The sequence below is a fragment of the Oryx dammah genome, unplaced genomic scaffold (genome assembly GCF_014754425.2).
Source record: "Oryx dammah isolate SB20612 unplaced genomic scaffold, SCBI_Odam_1.1 HiC_scaffold_26, whole genome shotgun sequence".
Taxonomy (NCBI): domain Eukaryota; kingdom Metazoa; phylum Chordata; class Mammalia; order Artiodactyla; family Bovidae; genus Oryx; species Oryx dammah.
In genome coordinates, this window is record NW_024070210.1 from 42781870 (window position 1) to 42806847 (window position 24978).

Genomic DNA, 24978 nt, shown 5'->3' on the forward strand with positions numbered 1-24978 from the left:
AACTGAACTGAACTGAGGTGTGAATTTATTTTCACTGTAATATGGATTCACTGGGATTCTTGAATCCTAGTTTGGTATCTTTCATTGTTTCTGGAAAACATCAGTAATCAACTCTCTAAATGACCTATTTTTCTTTTTTCTCTTCTTCTGGAATTCCAATTAAGACTTTCTCACACTATCCTCCATATCTCTACCCTGTCATCTGTATTTTCCATCCATTCTATCTTTTCTACCTTGAAGCTACATCTTGGATAATGCTGTCTGATCTATATTCTAGTTCAAAAATTTCCCTGATGGGTCTGCTGCTGCTGCTAAGTCGCTTCAGTCGTGTCCGACTCTGTGCGACCCCAGAGACGGCAGCCCACCAGGCTCCCCCGTCCCTGGGCTTCTCCAGGCAAGAACACTGGAGTGGGTTGCCATTTCCTTCTCCAATGCATGAAAGTGAAAAGTGAAAGTGAAGTCGCTCAGTCGTGTCCGACTCTTAGTGACCTCATGGACTGCAGCCCACCAGGCTCCTCCGTCCATGGGATTTTCCAGGCAAGAGTACTGGAGTGGGGTGCCACTACCCTCTCCCCCTGATGGGTCTAACCTGCTGCAAACTGCACCATTAAGTTTTTAATTCATTTACTCTATTTATTTCCAGTAGTTGTATTTGTTATTTTCAAATCTACAATGACATTTTTTTCTGCTTCCTCTCTTCAGATGTGTTATTTCTGTGAACACAGTAATTATGGTTGTTTAACCTGTATTTTCTAATATATGATGCCTATGACAATCTTTTTCTGCTGTCTCTCATTTCAACTGGTTCTTGCTCATGTTTGTCTGCGTGTACGGTTGGTTATCTTTGACTATGTGCCTGTCAGTGTCCTTCAAGAATTATTTTGGGGAGGCCTAACATGAAGGAATATTACTCAAAGGAATATTTCTATTTGCTTCTGCAAAACACCAAAGGGATAATACCAGTCAGGGACCAATCCAAATTAAGTTATAAATTAAGGTGCCCTTACCTCACTAGGCTGGGGCCACAATTTTGTAGTTTTTTTTTTCTCCTGTTCTGCTCAGTACCAAGACAACTTGCCGTGAAGTCCTTTGATATTTGACTGGGAAGTAGGCAATGGATGAAAGGGGTTCAAGGATTTGCTCTGGTTCATCCTTCCCTCTCAGAAGTAGACATACAGGTTCAAGCCTAATAAGGACAGATCTCTTATATGACTCTTACATAGATAAGCTCTGAGTGTTTGATTTCTGTCCATCTCATCCCACAAAGCTGATGAATGGAAACCCTAAATTTCTTGATATCAACAAATACACTCAGGGGAAAAGTGGCTTCAGTTCTCTAGGCATTCTGCTGGCCTCCCTTGGTTTAGGCTTCTTCTAGAATCTGACTTACCAGATTCCACTATCTCCCCAGTTCTTCAAAGCTCCTAAGGCAGTGCTTTAGATGCCATATGCAGCATTTTCAGTTGTTCCTAAAAAGAGGGCTGGTTTAAATAATCTATCCCACCATTACCCAGATGCCAAGACACATTTCAAAGTAGAGTTTACACGTCTTCCTGATGTTGTGTTAGTCGTTCAGTCGCGTCTGACTCTTTGGGACACCATGGACTATGGACCACCATGCTCCTCGGTCCATGGAATTCTCCAGGCAAGTATACTGGAGTAGGTTGCCATCTCCTTCTCCACTTCCTGATCTATCAGAGGTCAATGTACAAGAAAAAAAAGAGGAGTCAAAGATAACAACTAAGCTTTTAGCCTGAACAACTTGGTGAAAAATAGGATTATTTACTGAAATAAAGGTGTCAAAGTGGGATAGGGTGGGTCAGATGTCAAGGAGGTTGGCCACAGACTGTTAAAAGTTTGAGATGCTTTAGCTAGATTTTAAGTTTCTTATGGGTAGAGACAAGACTTTCTTTTACTGTCATTTGAATGCATAACTACTTCAGAATAGTGCAACATACAAAGTGGTTATTTAACTAGGCAAGAGTTTCTCCATATTTAGCAGCAACCCTACTCCCCACCCTAAGATACCAGTAGCAACCCCCCAACTGTTTCACAACATCAAAAAATTTCTCTAGCTTTTGCAAAATCTCTCCGATTGAGAACCACTAATTAAATGCTTCTTCAGGTTAATTTCTATACACTATGCTATCACCATTCTTTCCACCACTGTCCACTCAACTGGACACAAAGATATATAAGAGGTAAGAGTCAATCCAAGCCAAAACTGTAACCAAGCCCAATTCAGCATTTCTCAAATTGGGTTTCCCAGGCTCCAAAGGTCTGCAATACTGAGAAAAACAGGGAGTGAAGGGGTAAGTAGTACAGGTTGGAGGCTACCAAACAGTTTCACCCTCACTCAAACAAGACCATCTCTGGGGACTCCCCTGGAAGTCTAGTGGTTAAGACTCTATGCTTACTGCAGGGGGCAAGGATTCAATCCCTGGTTGGGGAATTAAGATCTTACATGCCAGATCCCACATGTCACATGCAGTTAAAAGAAAAACAAAAACAAAAACCTCCAACTGTTACATGATCCTATATAACATTATATTTTTAAAAGAAAACTACTGCCAGTATAACATCTTCTCGTCAGACATAAAATGGTTAAAATTTTAAATCGCAAACAAGAATTACTTAACAGCTCTTTTTTATTGCTATTCCACACCCAAATCCTTGTTAACATAAACCCAGAAAAGAACTACTAATACATTTGCAAGTCCTGGCATGTTATGTGATTTATCTATGCTCCCCTTTTATTTTTGGACAGTAGCCAAATAGAAATCAAGTAAACCTCATATGGATAAATCAGGGCCTCCAAAATCAGATTCTGAACTATAACTCATCCAAGAAAGTTTAAATCCAAAATTATACAGCAAGAGTTTGTTCTAAGCAGCACCCATGCATTTCATGACTCCTTTCCTCCATTAGGTTAAAACCTCTTATCTTACACAGTTACTCCTCAATACACTATATTTAAAAAAAACAAAACTGTATGCTCTATTATAAACTTCCCTCAGTTTTAATATTGTTTTAAATATTAAAATAATTTCAACTACCCTAAAGATCACTTCTTGATTCCAGCTTGTGCTTTATCCAGCCCAGCATTTCTCATGATGTACTCTGCATAGAAGTTAAATAAGCAGGGTGACAATATACAGCCTTGACATACTCCTTTTCCTATTTGGAACCAGTCTGTTGTTCCATGTCCAGTTCTAACTGTTGATTCCTGACCTGCATACAGATTTCTCAAAAGGCAGGTCAGGCGGTCTGGTATTCCCACTTCTTATTTAACTTATATGCAGAGTACATCATGAGAAACTTATTTAACTTCTATGCAGTACATCATGATGGCACCCCACTCCAGTACTCTCGCCTGGAAAATCCATTGGACGGAGGAGCCTGGTGGGCTGCAGCCCATGGGGTCCCAAAGAGTCGGACACGACTGAGCGACTTCACTTTCACTTTTCACTTTCATGCATTGGAGAAGGAAATGGCAACCCACTCCAATGCTCTTTCCTGCAGAATCCCAGGGACGGGGGAGCCTGGTGGGCTGCTGTCTATGGGGTCGCACAGAGTCGGACACGACTGAAGCGACTTAGCAGCAGCAGCAGCAGCATATCATGAGAAACACTGGGCTGGATGAAGCAGAAGCTGGAATCAAGATTGCTGAAAGAAATACAAATAAACTCAGATATGCAGATGACACCACTCTTATGGCAGAAAGTGAAGAAGAATTAAAGAGCCTCTTGATGAAAGTGAAAGAGGAGAGTGAAAAAGTTGGATTAAAGCTCAACATTCAGAAAAGTAAGATCATGGTATTCGGTCCCATCACTTCATGGGAAATAGGTGGGGAAGCAGTGGCTGACTTTATTTTGGGGGGCTCCAAAGTCACTGCAGATGGTGGCTGCAGCCATGAAATTAAAAGACACTTACTCCTTGGAAGGAAAGTTATGACCAACCTAGACAGCATATTAAAAAGCAGAGATATTACTTTGCCAACAAAGCTATGGTTTTTCCAGTAGTCATCTATGGATGTGAGACTTGGACTATAAAGAAAGCTGAGAACAGAAGAATTGATGCTTTTGAACTGTGGTGTTGGAGAAGACTCTTGGGAGACCCTTCGACTGCAAGGAGATCCAACCAGTCCATCCTAAAGGAGATCAGACTTGAGTGTTCATTGGAAGGACTGATGCTGAAGCTGAAACTCCAATTCTTTGGCCACCTGATGCGAAGAGCTGACTCACTGGAAAAGACCCTGATGCTGGGAAAGATTGAAGGAAAGAGGAGAAGGGGACGACAGAGGATGAGATGGTTGGATGGCATCATCAACTCAACAGACAAGAGTCTGCGTAAACTCCGGGAGTTGGTGATGGACAGGGAGGCCTGGCGTGCTGCGGTTCATGGAGTCACAAAGAACTGGATATGACTGAGGGACTGAACTGAAGTGAAAGATCACTTTCTTATTAAAAAGCCTTTTTTATTGCTTTTAATTTCAGGCATCAAAAGATATAATTAAATTGGAACTATGCCAATAAATTTCCTATTTCCCATATAAGCTATCAGATATACATTCTCTATTGCTCTATCTACATTCTACCTGTGCATACCAAAGTCCCTATTTGACTATAAAATTATGACATCACTACAAAGCTGTTTTCAAAAAAAAACATAATATAAATGTCTGCAATTGAAGGATAAAAAATGTTTATTGATGACTATTTACTATTCATGTTCAAGACAACCTCGAGTTCTATATCTAAAGAACATAAATTATACAAACACACACATACATACAGGGTTTCCCAGGTGGCTCAGTGGTAAAGAATTCACCTGCCAATGCAGGAGCCTCAGGAGATGTGGGTTCGATCCTTGGGTCGGGAAGATATCCTGAAGGAGAAAATCACAACCCACTCTAGTATTCTTGCTGGAATAATACCCTGAACAGAGGAGTCTGGTGGGCTACGGTCCATGGGGTCACAGAGAGTGAAACGCAACTGAGTGACTAAGCAGCCACACACATATACACACAAAATTACAGAAGAGTAAAAGCACTCATCAACTGGCCTGACCAGAACTTCTCATGCACATGCCAAAACCCAGTCTTCCTCTTGCATCACTGGTAACACTATCACCCTCTTTTCCTCCCAAATTGGAGAATCTGTGAGCTATCCTCAACTACTCCCTCTCCCTCTTGTCTCTACATACAGCAAATCATCAAGTCTTATAGGAGCTACTTTATTTCTTCTTTGCTCTTCTGTTTTCAATAGTTCAAAAATTCAAAACATAGAAATGTATACATTGAAGTCTCAATAGAAACATTTATGCTATCCCCATCTTCTCCCCAGACACAATTACTCACCTTTAGTAGTTTCATGGATATCCTTCCAATATTTCTATAGTTACCAAATGATTGCATTACTATATACACTTTCTGCACTTGCTTTTCTTAACGCATCCTAAAGATCCTTTCCTATTAGTTCATAGACAGCTTCCTCATTTTCTGTAAAGCTGCTTAGCATGCTGTTGTATAGGTGTTGTATGGATACATCTCAGTTTACTGTAGGTGGACTTTATTGCTATTATAAACTACACTGTAATTAATAACTTTGTAAATGCATCATTTCATTTCATAGAACTGTAAGATAAATTCCCTTAAGTTGGGCTGCTGGGACAGGGATAAATGCAATGGTAATTATGATAGATACCAAACTGCCTTCAAGTCATTTATTTTTTTAGTTTTCTTCTTTTTTTAACAAGTAATTTAAAACTAGTCCTTTACTCCCCGTTCTCTTTAACATTGCATTCTCGTGTCTGTATTCATCCATTCACCCAGTTTTACTCTTCATTACATTCATTACCACCTGACATTTGTTTACTGTGCCCTCTCTCCCCCAACACTGAATGTCAGCTCCAAGAAAACAGAGACTTTGTCTTCTGTTTTGTTCATTACTGAAACACCAGAGATTGGAACCGTGCCTGGCACAGAGTACTATTAGGCTGAAGAGGCTTTGACCAGCCAGGAAAAGGAAAAGGAAGAACACATGGAGTCAAGCCTAAGTATGGCATCCTATGGAGCAAATACTATCTTGGTGATGTTAAAAAGTCAAGAATAAGGCTAAAGAAACAAGGTGTAAAACAGAAAGACTTGAAAGCCAGAAAGCAGAGTTTGGACTTTATCCTGTAGACAATTGAGAGTCGTTCTGTGTTTTGAGCAAACGATGATCCATTCAAACATTTATTCAGCACAAGTTCAATTCACTTTGCTTGGCACAGTGGAGAGTGCAAAGGTCAACAGTACATGTTCTCTCTTCACGCTGCTTAGGTTTAGCAGCAATAGGCTCAAAAAAATTTTTAGGAAAATTATTCTGGCAGCCATATGCAAGATGGATTGGAAGAAAGTTAGAAAGGGCAGGACTTCCCTGGTGGTCCAGTGGCTGACTGCAAGCTCCTGGTGCAGGGGGCCTGGGTTCAATCCCTGATTAGGGCACTAGATTCCACATGCCACAACTAAGACTCAGTGCAGCCAAATAACTAAGTAAATATTTTTAAATAAATAAATAAAGTTAGAAAGGGCAAATAATAGGCAATGCAGAATTCCAAAAATAGAGATCCAGGAAAAATTAACCTAAAGAATAATGCTGGATATTGATGGAATAATGATGGGTATAAGAAATAAAGGAGAAACATATCACAGACGACTTCAAGATTTAAGCATGATGATGATAAAACAAAGAAAAATAAAGTAGGTGGAAGTTGGGTAATAATAAACCAAAAAGAGAATGAAATTCCTTGAGCCTTTCAAAGGAAATACTTCGTAAACCAACTGGAGATACCAACCTAGGGAATACCCCTATGGGTCATTAACATATAAAACATCCATGAAGAAGAGACAAACAGGAGTGAGCACAGAGCCAAGTACTGAGAGGAATGACAGTGGTAAGAGGATCATGAAACAACAGAAATTCGCAAATGAAGCAACTAGAAAAGGAAAATCAAGGTGGCACACTAAGATGAAAGGCAAGGACAGGAGAGGTTACGAAGCCTATGTGGGAGTCAACAGTAACACATACACACTGCCCGAATAAAACCAGGATGAAACCAATACCATTGGGAAGGATGTGCCTTGAAGCAACAGTCTGAAGGTCACATTCACATGTCATGTCATTACAAAATGGCAATAACTTAGGGAAGAAGTAGCCAAAGAGCTGAGGGCAGCAATATTTTAACTGTCTTAAAATTTTTGAAATAAAGAAATGAGGAAGATAGCTAAAAAGAACAGTAGTTAATAGTTAGTCGTTTCTTTTCCTCTAAAACATAGAAGTCTGTATACACTGCAATATTTGAAGGTAAGGAGAAATCCCTGCAGTTAACGATTAAAGTGATCAAAGGAAAGTTAAGTATGGCAGCAAGATTTCTAGAAAAGCAAGATTCCTCTTCTATTCTGTTTACAAAATAAGGTGACTGGATAGATTTGTCATGGTGACAACATGCAAGCTTGCATTCTATACTCTTTCAATTAAATGTAAGTCAGTGGTATCTCTTGAGAGAGAAGAGGAAGATATGAAACAACAGCAAAATATCAGATTAATAAAATGACTGCTAAGTAGTAAGGGTCCATTGGATTTGTACAGCATAAAGTTATAGTGGCCAAGAAATTTTCATAATTACCTACCTTCCCCCACAAATACACTGCGATCTCTGAGGAAAAACAGGAACTAGATAGGTAGGAAGATTTGACAACAGGAGTCCAGTAAAATATGAAAGGAGTGACTGATGTCAAGTTCAGGCTATATATAATGCACACAGGAATAAACTAAGGGAGAGAAACTAAGGGTCCCTATGAACAGAACAGATAACGGAGCACAGGTGGAATAACTGCAAAGATCAAAAGTTCACACAAGCCAGTTAGGATGTAAGAAATTTTTTTAGATCATTCACTTATACAGTACAGTTTGCTACGTCTAAATATTTGTGTGTCTCCCCAACCCTCAATTTTATGTTGAACTCCTAATGCCCAAAGCGATGGTATTAGGAAGGAGTCTTTGGAAGGTGCAGTCAGATCATGAATGAGATAAATGTCCTCATAAAAAGAGACCTGAGAAGGGTCCCTTTGCACCTTCCACCATAAAAGGATACAACAGAGAAGTCTGCAGTCTGAAAGAGGGCCCTTACCAGAGCCCAGTGATGTAGCACCTTGAACTTGGACCTCCTATACATGCTTTAATATTAAAAATGTTGTAATAGTAAAATAAAATAGGACTCAAAATTAAGTAAATTCCACAGGTTCCTTAACTGCAATTCCAAAAGCCAAAAAAGGCTGTGAAACCCAAATTAACTTATTTGGCAGTAACACCTTACCTAAACTGACATGAAGTTATTTATAGTCTTTACTTACCCCACTTGGTGTAAAGGTTCATAACATTTTGCAGCAGAAATAGTAACTTGTTTGAAGGCGGCTACTGCACTAACCGTTGAAAGGTTACATTAACACTACCTTAGCTATATACAAAAAATTCTTCCTGGGTAGCTCAGATGGTAAAGAATCCACCTGCAATGGGAAGACCTGGGTTCGATCCCTGGGTTGGAACGATCTCCTGGAGAAGGGAATGGCAACCCACTCCAGTATTCCTACCTGGAGAATTCCCATGGACAGAGATGCCTGGCAGGCTACATTCCATGGGGTCATAAAGCGTCGGATGCAGCTAGAAGCACACAGCACATTAGACCCCCAAGGGTTTTAGTAGACCATGATCCTACAATAATTGCTAAGATTTATTGAACTATTAGGGCTTCCCAGGTAGCTCAGCTGGCAAAGAATCCACCTAAACCCCGGTTCGATTCCTGGGACAGAAGATCCCCTGGAAAAGGGATAGGTTACCCACTCCAGTATTCTTAGGTTTCTACGGTGGCTCAGCTGGTAAAGAATCCACATGCAATGCAGGAGACCTGAGTTGGGAAGATCCCCTGGAGGAGGGCATGGCAACCCACTCCAGGATTCTTGCCTGGAGAATCCCATGGATAGAAAAGCCTGGTGGGCTACAGTTCATGGGGTTGCAAAGAAGCATACACGACTGACTGACTAAGCACAGCACTGAGCTATTAAGTATGTGTCAGACATTTTCTCATCAATTTATACGTTCCTTGGAAGGAAAGTTATGACCAATCTAGACAGCATATTAAAAAGCAGACATTACTGTGTCAACAAAGGACCATCTAGTCGAGGCTATGGTTTTTCCAGTGGTCATGTATGGATGCGAGAGGTGGACTATAAAGAAAGCCGAGCGCCGAAGAATTGATGCTTTTGAACTGTGGTGTTGGAGAAGACTCTTGAGAGTCCGTCCCTTGGACTGCAAGGAGATCCAACCAGTCCATCCAAAAGGAGATCACTCCTGGGTGTTCATTGGTAGGACTGATTTTGAAGCTGAAACTCCAATACTTCCGTCACCTGATGCGAAGAGCTGACTCATCTGAAAAGACCTGATGCTGGGAAAGATTGAGGGCAGGAGGAGAAGGGGACAAAAGAGGATGAGATGGTTGGATGGCATCACCGACTCAATGGACATGGGTTTGGGTGGACTCCAGAAGTTAGTGATGGACAGGGAGGCCTTGCATGCTGCATTTCATGGGGTTGCAGAGTCGGACATGACTAAGTGACTGAACTGAACTCATTTAATCCTTCCAAGCACCATGAGTTAAGTACTGCAATTATTTGAATTGCACAAAGAAGGAAAGTAAAGCAGATTAGGCAAGTTGCCTAAAGTCACAGAGCTAGGGAGTGACTAACTAGGAATGAACACAATATTTAAAATATTACACATAAGGTGAAAAAACATAAAATACAGAACTGATTAGGTAGGGTGGCAAGAATCAGTGGTGTTTCTCTCCATTCAATTAATATATTAGAGTGGTAAGGAATCAAACAAATACAGAACACTTCATGCACTTTCAAATACTCATTTATGTGCAGTTCCTTAGTCAACTTGCATAAACTGCACAGTGTAAAATTCAAACTCAGCTTATGCTAGTATCTTTAATTTTTATTGAAACATAACTTTAATCCTTTTAATCCCAAGAGATACATAATAATACAAATTCACCGTATAAGTTAGAAAATTTGTGTAAGTAAAAAGAAAATAGTCTTCTATAAAGTTACACACAGAAATAATCACTTAACAATTTGGCAATTTCCTTCCAGATGTCAATATACCTGTTATTTAATCAAAATCATATTTTTTAATTTACCTTTTTTATTTAACATACACCAAAATATTTCATGTTTTTACATTCTTATGGCTCAGCAGTAAAGACTCTGCCTTCCATTGCAGGAGAAGCAAGTTTGACCCCTGGGTCAGGAAGATCCTCTGGAGAAGGAAATGGCCACCCACTCCAGTATTCTTGCCTGAGAAATCTCACGGATAGAGGAGACTGGTGGGCTATAGTCCATGGGGTTACAAATGAGTTGGACACAACTCAGCGACTAACAACAACAAAACATTAAAAAATGGCTAGGCAGTACCCCCAAGGAAGGAATGTATGGTAATTCTGTGAAACATCTAAGTTGTTTGCAATTTTACAGCATAGAACTGCTTGTACCAAGTCTGTGCTCTACCAGTTACTAATTCTGCTAACTTAGGCAAGCTACCTAATAATTTCTTTATACCTCAATTTTCTCTTATGAAAAATGGGGAGAGCATTACTTACTATATATGATTAATGTAGGGAAGGAATCAAATGTGTTAATGAAAGGAAAGTGAAGTCACTCAGTCGTGTCCGACTCTTTGTGGCCCCGTGGACTGTAGCCTACCAAGCTCCTCCGTCCACAGGATTCTCCAGGCAAGAATACTGGAGTGGGTTGCCATTTCCTTCTCCAGGGGGATCTTCCCGACCCAGGGATCGAACCTGGGCCTCCCGCATAGGAGGCAGACGCTTTAACCTCTGAGCCACCAGGGAAGCCCGTAATGTGTTAATATGCAGCTTTTATTATCAACAATGCTGCAACTGGTTGTAAACAGCTACCGATTTATTGGTATATTTCTATTACACCAAAATAAATACCAAAACAAATTCACTTAAAATTTCCACATCAGAAGGTATGCCCATTTTTCAGGCTTTGAATATGCCAAACTACAGCTGGGTTTAAAAAACCCTCATTAAATAGTTCTCTCATTTAATACTCATTTTTCCTTATCCAAGAAAATGAAAACTATGATCCAGTTAAGCTAACTTGTTTCAATTAGCTTTTGCCCTTCCACTTTCATACCTGCAAACCTACACATATTTGTAAACTCACAGTCTGTAGGGAACTTAACAAAACCTGGCCGAAATCCTGATTCGGCTCACCATTTCCCCTTCTCTTGAATTCCTAACTTGAATGCCCATCAGTGTAAGGGGACAGCCTACCGCCAGAAACAACCCATTATACTGTTGTTTTGAGGAATTTTTCTTCGAGGAATGTTGAAATCTGCCTTCTTCTAATTTCTACCCCTTGCTCCTAGTTCTTTCTGGTCAAATCAAACCTGATTGTTCTATGTGACAGAATAGATGAGCTTCTCTTTTTTGGGCCAAAGATCACAGTTTTTCAACTTTTCCTCCCTTCCATTTCCCTCCACAATCAAAATTCTCTGGCCATGCTCGATATTTGGGTGGTTTTTAAACTTGATTGTTTATCATCTAAAGAATGTGAGAAAAACAAGAGTGGGCCAGTTCCTATCCTACTTAAGCTTGGGCCTCCATAGGTCTTTTTTAATGAGCTCTCCAGCTGATTCTGATACAAAGTTTCAGAACTGATCCAAGATCCCACTTACAATAGGATAGTATGCTATTTGAAATAATACCCCAGGTATAACACAACCAGTACAAAGTAAAGTAGGGCTGACACCTTGCTCTTCAAAATGGCATTTACTTTTTAAAAATGTTTAAGTGTTCATACATATTAAACGTACAATCAGTTAAAATGATCAAGGCTTTTCCACACTATTTGTGCATTAGCACCTTGGGCCCTAACAGCCAACCTTTATAATCATCCCCATTAAAAGGTTAAGAGAGCTAGGGCTAAGAATTTTAGGTTTCTATTTCTAAATGGACCAGTGGCCTTACAGGTGGATTTGCTTTCAGTGGGGATCACTTCATGGTCAAGCCTCTAACATTATGGATATACTTAGCCCAAATAAAACTGCATTAGCCCACCAACGTCTGAACGGGACAGCTGGCTGCACCGAAGTATCTTCTCTGTGCAGACCACTGCTGTCAACATTGTGAACACACAGACCCTAATACTAACACTAACAAACCGACCAGAGAGCCTGATGGAACAAACATCTTCAGAAAAAGCTAAATATACTAATTACAGTTGTCCTGAGGTAGACACATAGTGCTACAGAAACATGATTACTAGTTGGAAAGCTCAGGGACCAAAGAAATGACTCACTGGAAAACTAAGCTGCCCTGAACTTAAAGGTTTTGTTTCAGTTTGCTTATTAGTATTTGCAGAGAGAAGAGATGGAGCCTATCTACACTCAACCTGCTTGCAAAGGGGTACGGCACCCTCGTAATTAATTCATGAGTCAAAACTTTCTCGCAGTGACTCCAGAACCCCTCGCAACTTGTTTGTTTTACCTGCCATTTCTAACTTAACGTACTCAAGGGCCAAAAAAAAAGTCCATTCTATAGACGATGAGATCATCATAAATATATCTAGAGCTGAGGGTGGGGAGTACAACTCAAAATCCAATCTGATATTTATTTTCATGTGAATAGCAAACATCAAAAATATACCTGGCATTTTCTAGCAGTTACATGAAGACAGACCAGATGCTTCCTGTTGATGGAACAGGAGAGAACTACAGACTAACAGAATCAGACTAAAGTTCACAAAACAACCAGAAGCTTCACTTCAGAAACATTAAACCAAAGCAGGTATGGCTTTAAGTATTCACACATTTACAACTGTCCTCCAACCTAGAACACCCAGACTGATTCAGAAATAGATAACTCATGAACTCTTAAGTTACAGAGTTAACTCTACATTTGTATATGCATTACAATGCAAAAGCAGTTTCACCAAAGGTTTCACTGCAGGACTCCTTTTTAATCTGGCACTCCGATAGTACTTTGAAGTGTTCGACTTCAGAAATTACATCTACACACAAGTCTTCATAAGCAAATTTAACATGGGATTCGTGTTTCACTTGTGTACATCATTAAAATAAGTTAAGTTTAATCACTTAAATTTTTTTAAATATTCTGAGTCTCTAAAATCATATGCAGATTATGCAATCTTTATTCATGATGTTTATGCATCTAAATCCCAAATTGAAAAGAAGCTAGAGCTCAAGAAAAAAGCACAAGAAACAACCCTCTTGTCCGTATTTTTTAAATGTGTCTTTTATAATAATATCCTGATTTGATTTGAATGATGAGAGCAGGATAGAAATGACACATTTTTCAGCTTTTGAAAAAAGGCATGAGTACACAGTAGCGTTTACCAGCGGTTACATGATGTGATACCACAACAAACTGAACGCAGAAGTAGGTTCACGAATCCAGCTATCTTCTGTTAAACTAGACATTCAGAAGACACAGAAATGCAAAACAATGTCACTCTTGCCTAAAATATCACTGGCGTTAACATGCAGTAGACTTTTATTTTGTTATTTTGTGGAAAAATAAATACTCCAAAAGAGAAAAAGTTAAGAAAAAAAAAAAAAAGCCATCTTTCGTTTCCTTAAATTCAAAATCTGAGCCTGAAAGTGGAAGTGTCAAGGTCGATGGTTACACGTCAGTGAGAAGAAATTTAAAGCAAGCTGGGTGGGCCTCTGTGTGAAAAAAACTATCTGCAAAAAGAACTTCTGGCCACTAACTTCTACATAATCAACTATGGTGCTTTAACTCTGGGATGGCAAGCTACTGCACTCATTACTCCAAACCATTTTCCAGATAAAAACTGCACTTCACAAAAGTAACTTGCCTGAATCGAGACAGCAAATCAGTGTCCAGAGAGAACACTTAAGATATTTCCACATTACCAAGCCCCCTTCAGAAGTACTGTGGTCCCTGCCCCTCCTTTGAACAGATGTCTCCACGCCACAGTCCAATCAGGTTTAAAGCAAGAGTCTGTGTACTGAAAACAGGCTTCAAGTGGGAAAACACACACAAAGCAGGCCTATATCATTCCTTTGGTTTCAGTTTTCACGATGCACCCTCGAGGCTAGGCACGCTGGTTCAACAAGGTAGGAGAGCTTCAACGAAAACACACTAAAAACACACTGTGCCGAGACAGAAATGACCTGGCAAGATTCTCAACTTCGTCCCGGAGGCCGTGCACCCGCAGATGCCGGCGGGCAAATGCCAAGAGAAGTCCCCAGCATCCAGAGCAGCTGGCTTCCTCCCTCAGGAACTCGAGTCCCCGAGGCCGAGGCAATCGCCGCGGCGGACCCGCACGGGAGCAGCTGGGCGCTCCCGTTAACCCTGTCCGGGCCGGCCAAGCCGGCTGCTCCCGCTGCGGCCCGAGCGCCTCCAGGCCCCGCGGCCCGGACAGCACAGCGCGCCGGAGGCCGGCCGCCCCCACCGACCCTTCCCCGCTCCGGCTGGGCGGTCGGGAGGCCCAGACAAAGAGAGCGGCGGCTCCCGGGGCGGCAGCGCCAAGGCCGTAACGCGCCAGCCCGCCTCGCCCGCCCACCGCCTGCCACTCGGCGGCCGCAGTTTCCGCAGCCCTGGCCCGACCCTATCCCGCTCCGGGCCCGCCGCTCGGGACCGGCCCGGCGGAGAGCCGCGGGGAGGCCGTGGTGCGCCGGGGCCGACGAGGGGGCGGCGGCCGCCACCATGTCTGCCCGCCCCTCCCAGAAGCGGGGTGCCAGCGGACAAAGCGCGGCGGCGGCGCGGGCGGAGCGGGGACCCAGGCCCACCCCGCCGACCCCCGCGGAATAAGCGGGGCCAGGAGCCCCGGAAACCCGGCGCCTTAATGCAATAAACAGGAAATCGCGGGGATGATCTGGGTTCCGGGGGAAGTGGAATTATTTTTTACCAGCGAAGAGATCAACTTCCACATCCGGTGGTAACAGGGCCCTACACAGACCCGCACTGACCTGGAAAAGCTTCGGGAGCGGCGACGGGGGAGCAGCAGGAGGTGGTTCGGGGACCCGAGGCGCCTCGTACCCTGCCGGGCTGACGCGGCCCCGCTAAACACAAAGCGCTCCAGCTGCACAGGGCGCTATTTTCCGAAAATGCCGCGTCTGGTCGGCGCCCAAAATCCCCACCGAAAAGTCCCCCGTGCTGCGCGCGGAGGGACACATGGTGTGCGAGTGAGTCAAAGCTCCCAGCATCCCTCCCAGACCCGGCCCTCGTCAACTCTTCCTCTGAGGCTTTCCGCCCCTGCCCTAGTTAGCAGATCCCCCTCCCACCCACTCTCCGATCCCTTTCCGGCGGGAGAAAAGGGCGAAAGGGTCTGATTTTTGTTTTTAACGAAGAGGAGGGAAATAAGCCATTTCTACAGCTTCAGCCACACAAAGAAACCGGCGGAATGATCCCTCTTGGCGACCGCAAGTCCCGGCTCGCCCAGCGCCTGCGCGGCACGGGGGTGGGCGCTGCGGCCGGCCATGTGCGCGGTGGAGCAGCGGGCTGGCCACGCAGCCTGCGCGCTCGTTTCTGCGGGGCTAGGAGTGGGAGGCTGAAGTTCGTGTGCAAACCTTATCTCTCTGGCATGAGCGCTGAGATGAAAACACATGTTCCTGTAGCTCCCTCCCTCCTTTTTAAACACTGTGGTGGTTCCTTATACTTTGTAGATCCTAATAACTGCTCGCTGAATTCCCTTGAATTACTGTCAACTCAGAGGTAGAAGTCTTGTTTTTCCGGGTTTGGGATGTTAAGGTTTTTGTTGCATTTTATTAAGAAAGTAGCAAAAGTTTATTTGAGGGAGCTTACCTGGCAGCCCAGTGATAAGCACTTTGCACGCTTCGGCTGTAGGGCGGAGGTTCGATCCCTGGTCAGGTAAATAAGATCCTGCATGCTTCGCGCCTCCTCCCCCCCCAAAAAAAAGTTTATTTGAGAATGGTGATTTGCAAAGTAAGAGTCTTATGAGTTTAATTTACTTACGATGGTTAGCTAAGAAACCCATAACATAGATAATCTTCTTAACAGATGAGCCAGAGAGTGACTTTTCCAATCTTCTAACCTTAATTTTTGGCATCTATATCTATGAATTGGGAATATGGGAGACAGCACCAAGATTTTAATTTAGAAGAGTTTACAAATGAAAAATATATTGCCCACTGATTTAGGGTGGCCTCAGGTAAACAGTCTTTCTGCACTTACCTATTTGTAATATTGATGTAGAGATTTGTCTTTGTGTAACTTACAAAAATGTGCCTAAAATAAAATGAATGACATAGGAGTCCTATTCTATTTTTCTTTCTGTTTAATATTTTCAGTGCTGCTTTGGATCCTCACATGCCTTTCTTTAACACTGATTTATCTGAGTAAACATTCAGTTAATGGTTGCAATAGAATCTTTGCACTCGTTGATCTTATGCTGCAGAATGCGAACAAGTAGATAGACATCATCAGGAGTATAATGAGGGTAAACTGCTGAATGTTGTGAAATTTCATACAGGAGGAATCCCGTATTTACCTGTGAAGGAGGCATGGCATGTTGCAGGAAAAGCAGTTAGCTTTAGTAAAGGATTTGGGGAGACTTTCCAGACAGAAGTAATGAATGCAAACGTTAGGAGGCAAATACTAGAAATGGTTGAGTGTGCGGAAGATAGTGCTTTTTCAGAAATGCTTAGAGATGTCTGAAGAGGTCTAGTCATAAAAGCTTGAGTGCCGTGTGCAGAAGAGCTGAGAGCTTTTGAGACCTAAGAGGAAGATCTTGAAAGATTTTAAGTAGAAGCATAGTAAGATCAGATTTGTATTTTAGATCACTATTAGGTAAAAGTCAAAGGCAGAACAGTCTGTGAGAGATTAATGACTTGAACTGAGATGGTGGTAAACAGGAGTGAAAAGTATGACCAAAGATGTTGCTGAGAGCTTGGTGATTTGGTTGACTGGATAGGGAATGACAGACGGCCATGTCAAAGATGACTCCCAAGTGTCTTGGAGAAGCAGTCTGAAGGATATCTTCATGGAGATTAGAAACAAGGGAAGAGGAATACATATAGGGGAGGAAGATGGTTCTGTTTTGACCATGTAGAATTTGAAGTGCTTATGAGTCAACCAAGCAGGTATATCTAGTAGGTAGTTAGGTATTCTTTCATTTAAGTTGTTTTGAGAAAAACTGTAACTGGCACTGTTCTGCTCATTGGAGGAGATTAAGCAGGGAAAAGACCAACAAGTTTCCTGCTCCTGTTTCTGTGGAGGGAACAGACTATAAAGTTTTATAAAAGAAGAGGAAAGATAATATCATAATATCTTTCATGAAGAAAATGAAAGGGTATTTGGATGAAGCATTTCTCTGGGAGAGAGAGCAGGCAGAATTTTGGAGATTGTTCAGAAATGGCCTCTCTCAGAGTTCCCTGATAGCCTGGTAGCTAGGCTTTACTGAGTGGGCCCAGGTTCAGTCCCTGGTTGGGGAACTGAGATCTTGCAGGCTGCATGGCCTCTGAGAAAATATTCTTTTGAGCTAAGACTGGAATGGGAATAAGTTAGTTGAGGCCAGTATTCGAGACCAAAGGAATAGTAAGGCAAAAATCCTAAGGTGAGAAAGCAAGAAAGGCAGTGTGGCTCAAGTCTAGAGAGCAAAGAAAGGAATAGTAGCAGATGAAGTTTACATCCTTAGTAAGTTTCAGAGCTTTAAAGCCATTGAAGGATTTTAAGGAATAGAGGTTGTTTAGTCACTCAGTCATCTCCAACTCTTGTGACCCCATGGACTGTAGCCTGCCAGGCTCCTCTGTCCATGGGATTTCCCAGGCAAGAATACTGGAATGGGGTGCCATTTCCTTCTCCAGGGTATCTTCCCTACCCAAGGATAGAACCTGCATCTCCTGCACTAGCAGGCAGATTCTTTACCACTGAGCCACAATGGAGTAATATAAATAGCAGTAGAGATAAAGTGAATGTATTGAAGAGGGATTTTATGATTAGACCTAACCTATATTGCTAATGAATCAAACAGGGAAACGGAAAAAAAAGGAGGGAGTCAAGGTTTGGTACTTGATTATCTGGTCTAGCACTGTCCAGTATAAACATAACACAAGGCATATATGTAATTTTACAGTAGTCACATTGAAAAAGTTAAAAAATGATTAAAAATTAATAATCTTTTATTTGACCCAATATATCCAAAATAGTACTATTTCCTGTGTGATCAATATTTAAAAGTATTAAATATTTTAAAATGTTTTGCATTCTTTCTGTTATTACTAAGTAAGTGTTCAAAATCTGGTATGTTTTTTACATTTATTGTATATCTCAGTAATTGATTTCCTAAAATTTACAGTTGAAAAAGTAGATTCACATACTCAAATCATTCCAAACATTTCAAAAATTGTGCAGTAATTGAATTATGTCTAAGTTGTTTTCATTTTAAAGATTAAAATCTTACTTCCTAAATTAGCCACATTTCAGCTGTTCCATAGCCACTTGTGGCTAGTTGCTACTACATTGGACACTGTAGGTCTACTGGAATAAAGAATAGTAAAAAATGAGGCCAAACAAGTGTGGAACCAGCCTGGAAGGCCTTCGGTGTCATGTTAAAGGATTGGGATCTTACCCTAGAGAGGAAGGGAATAGTGGATAGTTTTTAAGCTAGGGAGTAACACAGCATTGTGCTTAAGGCTAGAAAAAGGCCACTAGGTGACCAGCTGATGACTCAGGATCAAGAGCAACCCTTCAGTTGAGTCCCCACATTCCAAGACCTGACCTCAGTCTTTCAGAAGTCTGATTTTTGTCGGTGCACTGGAGCAGTGCTACCAAAAATGTGGGCCACAGGCTAGTGCCGATAGACAAGCCCTTTGTTATTGATCCAAGACAAGGCATTTATAGAAATCAAGAGTAAGAATTTAGAAACTTAGAGCAATTAGTGTTACGCTAATTTTACATCTGTGGTTGTAATAAAAACTGAGGGTTTGTATTGTTGTATATGCCTTTGTTTTCTTTTTTCCCTTTTCTAGCCATTTATTTTTATATTTTATAAAAGCACCTATGATCTTTCACAACAGATAGAATTTTGAAGCACTGCTCTAGAGACACTCAGCTGAAGGGAGTCAGAATGACCAAGTAAGTTCCCAGGCGACTTATCTAAACTCATGATTTTTCTTTTCTTTTTTTTTTTTTAACTTTATAGCGTGAACTATAATAGCTAAGAGGCTTCCCAGGTAGCTCAGTGGGTAAAGAATCTGCCTGCAATGCAGGAGATGCAGGCAGATGCCAGTTTGATCCCTGGGTTGGGAAGATCCCTGGAGAAGGGCATGGCAACCCACTCCAGGATTCTTGCCTGGAGAATCTCAAGGACAGAGGAACCTGGCAGGCTATAGTCCATAGGGTTGAAAAGTTGGACACGACTGAAGCAGCTGAGCATGCATGCATGCATAATAGCTAAGAGGGAAATAGATGTATGCTCAGCTGTTCCTGACCTACCAAAATTGAAGACTACATGGAAATAACCAAATTTACAATGGCTACCACTTATTAATTATTCCTATTTGCCAGTCATTATGAAAAGCCTGTTAACATATTCCTGTCTTCATAATAAATCTTAAAATAGGTATTATTAACCCCATTTTTCCAAAGAGGAAACTGAGTCTAAAATAGGTAAATAACTTGCCTAAAGTCACCAAGTTGGTAAATGTTAAGAGACAGGGTTCTAATACAGGTCTCTTTTCAAAGCTCTTGTCTTTAATCACTTTTTTTGCCATTATAATCCAAGTATCTAGCAGATTCCCTGGCATTCATTGTTTTAGAGAGAATATGTGAAGTCGACTACATTACCTCCCAGAGAAGCATTAGTGAAATTGGGGCCAAAGTAAGGGGAGTTCGTGGTATTCTAATAGTATCAGAAAAATGCATTCATTTTTATAATACGAATATGTGTTTTGCTCCAATTCAGAATGTACTGACTCCCACAAATCAATAATAAAAAGACAACACAGTAGAAACTGGTAAGAGATTTAAACAGTCACTTCAAAAAAGAGGGTATCTAAATGGCCAGTAAACATATAAAGATGCTCAGCTTCCATCATTAGGGAAATGCAAATTAAAATCATGAGGTACTGTTGCACACCCACGATAATGGTTAGAATGGAAAACACAGGCAATGTCAGTACGGGAACAAATGAAAATATACACTGTTGCTGAGAATATATATTGGTATAGCCAATTTGGAAAATTCAAACTTAAAAAAAACCACATGAAACCAAACTTGACATAGGGATTTAGGCTTAGGTAGTAAAATCTATAAAGAAAAGAAAGAAAATGATTATCTTTAGGTAGGGGAGTAATGCCTGCAGGGTAGATAGGGGTGCTTCTAGGGTGCTAGCAGTGTTGTTTCTTAACCTGAGTGAGGGTTGCAGATGTTCACTTTTTTATTGAGCTGTCTGTCTGGGGGTGAATGACTTCTCAACTACCATTACCTTGCTGACTGAACCAATCTTTCTGAGCCAAGCATTAAAATGTGAAAGATAAGATAGGTCTGATTTCTGGGGATGGCAATGGTGAAGGAGAGGAGAGACAGATGCAAAAAAATACTGCAAAAGATGAGACAGTTTGAGAAACTGAAAGAGGATGGCCATTAGAGTAAGAAGCCCCAAGGTCAGGACTTAACTGGCTTTTCAATCTAGGCTGGAACCACTCTAGCTTATGACCCAGGTATATCTCCTAACTTGCCTTAATTTCACTTTTCTCACCTGGGTTTAAGGGGAGTTTGATAAAATGGCTGTTTTTGTTTTGGTTATACCACTTTGTAAGCTATTAAAATGCCGTATAAAATTTTGCTAATGTTTGATTCGGTGTGATCGGAAAGGGGAAGGAGTGAAGATGACTGAGATTTTGAGTCAGAGTGATGAAGGTTTTGGTAATAGTGTGAACTAAATGGTTTGGAAAAGATACTCTGTTTATGTGTTTATGCCAGAACATCAAGGTGGAATTGTCAAACAGATTTAGAACCTAAGTTTTGGTACTCTGAAAAAAAGGTCAGAATTGGTGAAAGAAATTAGAAATTACCCACATAAGGGTAATAATTAAAGCCACAGGAGTGACTTCGTATCATTGGAAGAGAATATAGAAAAACAGAACTGAGGACAGAAAAAGGAGGAGGAGAGGAAATCAGCCTTTATTGAGCACCTACTGAACTGTATGCCCACTGCTCTACATTTATTATCTCATCTATTCCCCTCAAATTCCAAGATAATGAATGAAGCCTCATTTGGCCAACTGCCTGTGTAGACTCACAATAAGGTAAAGAACCAGCATTTCAAACCAGCTTGACTCCAGCTTGTATGGTGCACTACACCATTCCTAGAGCCAAGTGTATCTCACAGAAGTCCTGGCAAAAATCTGAGTCAAGGAAGAATAAGCCCTGAGAAAAGACCATTGGATTCACATGATTTGTGACCAAGGAGTTTCTGGAACACAGAGCAGTGTCTGTACTCCATCTGTTGTGCTTCTGTGAGCATGGTTAATCCAGACAAACATTTGAGTCCTAGACCTCTGGCATATAAGAAAAAAAAGTCAAGATAGTAACTGTGAAAATTAGTGTAATGAAAACAAAGTCACTTATTAAAGCCTAGCTGGATACTCTTTTTGCCAAGTGCTTTAAATCATGCCGAAGCTTGAAAGAGAAATGGGAATAACTCAGACGTGACTCAGTGTTGTTTGCTGCTTTGTTCATGTACTGCCGAGAACTGTCTTGAATATGACCAGTAGTATGAGTCCTTCCCTTTGGAAAACACTGAGAAATTATATAATAATGTTCACTGTTTGGAGTGCACTTTCAGTCACCTGAAATTTTAAGGAAAAAGATTGAGATGGTTTTGCCATCCAAGGACATTATAACTTAGACTGAAAGGTAATTTTGCTGGTGATAAACACATGGCTTTTGGAAAGCAGCAATATCTCCTCAAAATTTAGAGTAATTCACTGTATCTATGAGGAAAACTTTTCCCTACTAAGTTTATTAAAACTATTTACTCTTGGAATAGCATCTTAACATTGAAAAAAAAAAAAGTAAAAGAATGTTCCACCCCAATATAATTACTGGTTTCTTACTGCATGTTTTTAGATTTGCAGATGAATAATGTGTGCATTTTTGGCAGAGACTTCTGTGGAATTTTTGATTGCAGGAGCATAATGCCTTCTGTCTTTATTTACTCCCTCTTTCTGAGTTCTACAGAAGACCATATATATTATTCTGCTCTTTGTACTTAAGACATCTTGGGCTTTTCCCTGAAAATGCATAAAATGCATACTCTTTTCTTATCCCTGCAGATTATTTAGTCATTATCCAATTGAAGGACGTGAGTTTCTAATTTTTCATATTCTAATTAGTACTTGGATGAATATCTTTGTACATACATCTTTTCTTGTATATTTAAGCATGTCTCATCTCAGTTCACAGAGTGGATTCACTTTGCACAGGGGCATCTGGGATTGTTAACTTTGATAGGTACTGATGTATTGCCGCCATGTACCAAATGTCTCTCCACAGAGCATTACCAAATTTTTGGATTTTTCCCTGTGAACTTTGGAAGGGTAGATTATTTCAAGTCCTACTTAATATTTTTCAGGACCGATAACAGAATCACTTGGTTAAACTGGGGGAAATGAGATTTGGTTTACACAATTTGTTCAGGGCACAGATTCCTTGCTGCAGCTCCTGCAGCTACACATCCACGACTAGTAGAAACATGGTTGCTTCTGTAGTCAAAGCAGCTAGCAAAAACCTGGAAAAGTGCCAAGAATGACTACAAACACCTCCACCTACAGTTTTCTTTTGTTTTTGTTTTGGCAAATTTGCAAGCTTAGCAGTATCTAGAATATCCTTCAGCCTTTGAATTACAGAGAATCAACCTGATAAGAGGGAGGGAGTTATTCATTTCATGAAAAATTCCTCTAATATGATAGGAGCTGAAAATTATTTTTATTTCATTTTGCTTCAGTGCTGAAGTGGCACTGAGAGGGAGAAAGTAGAGCTATTAGGCTATCGGGTCCATCTGCACTGGGAGACACAGAGAAAAGGCCATGTGAAGACCCCGTGAGGAGGCCATCTGCCAGCCAGGAAGAGAGGAACTGAAATGGCCAGCACCTTGATCTTGGATTTCCCAGCCTCTAGAACTGTGAGGAATAAATTTGTGTTGTTTAAACCACCCAGTCTGTGGTAGTTTGTTGTGGCAGCCAAAGTTGACTAAGAGTATTTCTTTTGTTATTCAGTAGCTCAGTCATGTCCGAACTTTGTAACTCCATGGACTGCAGTACACAAGGCTTCCCTGTCCTTTACGGTCTCCCAGAGTTTGCTCAAACTCATGTCCATTGAGTCGGTGATGCCATCCAACCATCTCAACCTCTCTTGTCCCCTTTTCCTCCCTCCTTCTATCTTTCCCAGCATCAGGGTCTTTTCCAATCAGTTGGCTCTTTACATCAGGTGGCCAAAGTATTGGAGCTTCAGCTTTAGCATTAGTCCTTGAATGAATATTCAGGACTGATTTCCTTAGGATTGACTGGTTTGATCTCCTTGGTGTCCAAGGCACTCAAGAGTCTTCTCCAGCACCACAGTTCTGCATCTCTAGTTTTCCAGATTCATGAAAGTCCATCCAAAAGAAAACTGTCATAACTCTTAATAGTGTTCTTTCTTTAAATTGACTGCAAACAACACTATGTAGCTTTTGCAAAATTTGGAAACTGTTACCTCTTTAGGCATGGCAGGTAACTCTTGGAGAATGCTTCAATTTATTTAATATACCCAAATTTGCATCTCAGGAGTGGCTTGCTTCTCAGGAATGGCTTGGAATTTGGAATTGTTAGGTACGAAGTTAGGCATGAGCAAGGAGGGGGTGGAAAAGGGTGCAAGCTGATCTCTAAACCCCATCCCAGACATGCTGAGAAAAGCTCACAGATATGCTATAAAAATAACCACAGAGACTTTTCCAACTCCTGTAAATGCATCCTAGGCACACAGTAGATACAAATTAACCACGGAGGCTTTTCCAACTCCCAACACATGCTACCTAGGTATACAGTAGATACAAACTAACCACAGGGGCTTCCTCAAGTAACCTTAGGCAACTAGGGGTCTATGACTGGTTCATAAACATTGTTTACATACATACATCTTATTATAACAGACTGAATTATGGGAAGATGTGATTGGCCTTGAACATATGCCCATTTGCATTCCCTTTCTTGACTGGTGGCAGGTATAAGCCCTATTTTGCACAGGGCACAACCAAAAGAAGGAGACAAGAAGTAAGAAAAGGGTGATGCCAAGAGGGATCTTTATAACTCCTTTGGGGCCGGCTTGTTCCCATGTCTTGGGAGTTATCTGTTTAATAAAAGATCTGTCTACTTAAACTGTAACTGAACTGTAACTTTGTTGGTTCAAACCTTTTAGTCCATCATTCCAAATTTTTGTTGCAATGAACAAGGGAGAGAAATAAACCAACCTGACGACCATTCTGTCCCTGCTGCTGCTGCTGCTGCTGCTGCTGCTAAGTCGCTTCAGTCGTGTCCAACTCTGTGCAACCCCACAGACGGCAGCCCACCAGGCTCCCCTATCCCTGGGATTCTCCAGGCAAGAACACTGGAGTGGGTTGCCATTTCCTTCTCCAATGCATGAAAGTGAAAAGTGAAAGTGAAGTCGCTCAGTCATGTCTGACTCCTAGTGACCCCCTGGACTGCAGCCCACCAGGCTCCTCCATCCATGGGGTTTTCCAGGCAAGAGTACTGGAGTGGGGTGCCATTGCCTTCTCTGGATAGTGGTCTAGGGAATGGTAATTGCAAAAGCTAGATGATGGATACAGGGTGTTCTTTGTATTCTTTTCTACGTCTGTATATGTT

General features: G+C 41.3%; 1 protein-coding gene and 1 non-coding gene across 6 annotated transcripts in view; both read right to left on the minus strand.

The window, feature by feature from the left end:
- Positions 1 to 16377, minus strand: part of GABPB1 (GA binding protein transcription factor subunit beta 1) — a 70359-nt gene extending 53982 nt beyond the window's left edge. For 3 of the 5 annotated variants that reach the window (XM_040226498.1, XM_040226495.1, XM_040226494.1), the window contains exon 1: positions 15084 to 15315. The gene's annotated coding sequence lies outside the window, so the exon portion shown is untranslated. Of the gene's footprint in view, positions 1 to 15083 lie in introns of all 5 variants that reach the window. The other 2 variants (XM_040226496.1, XM_040226499.1) reach the window with 2 other exon arrangements.
- On the minus strand, positions 10879 to 10950 carry TRNAR-CCU. The gene has a single exon. It is a non-coding gene; the product is annotated as a tRNA-Arg (tRNA).
- Positions 16378 to 24978: the final 8601 nt, after the last annotated feature.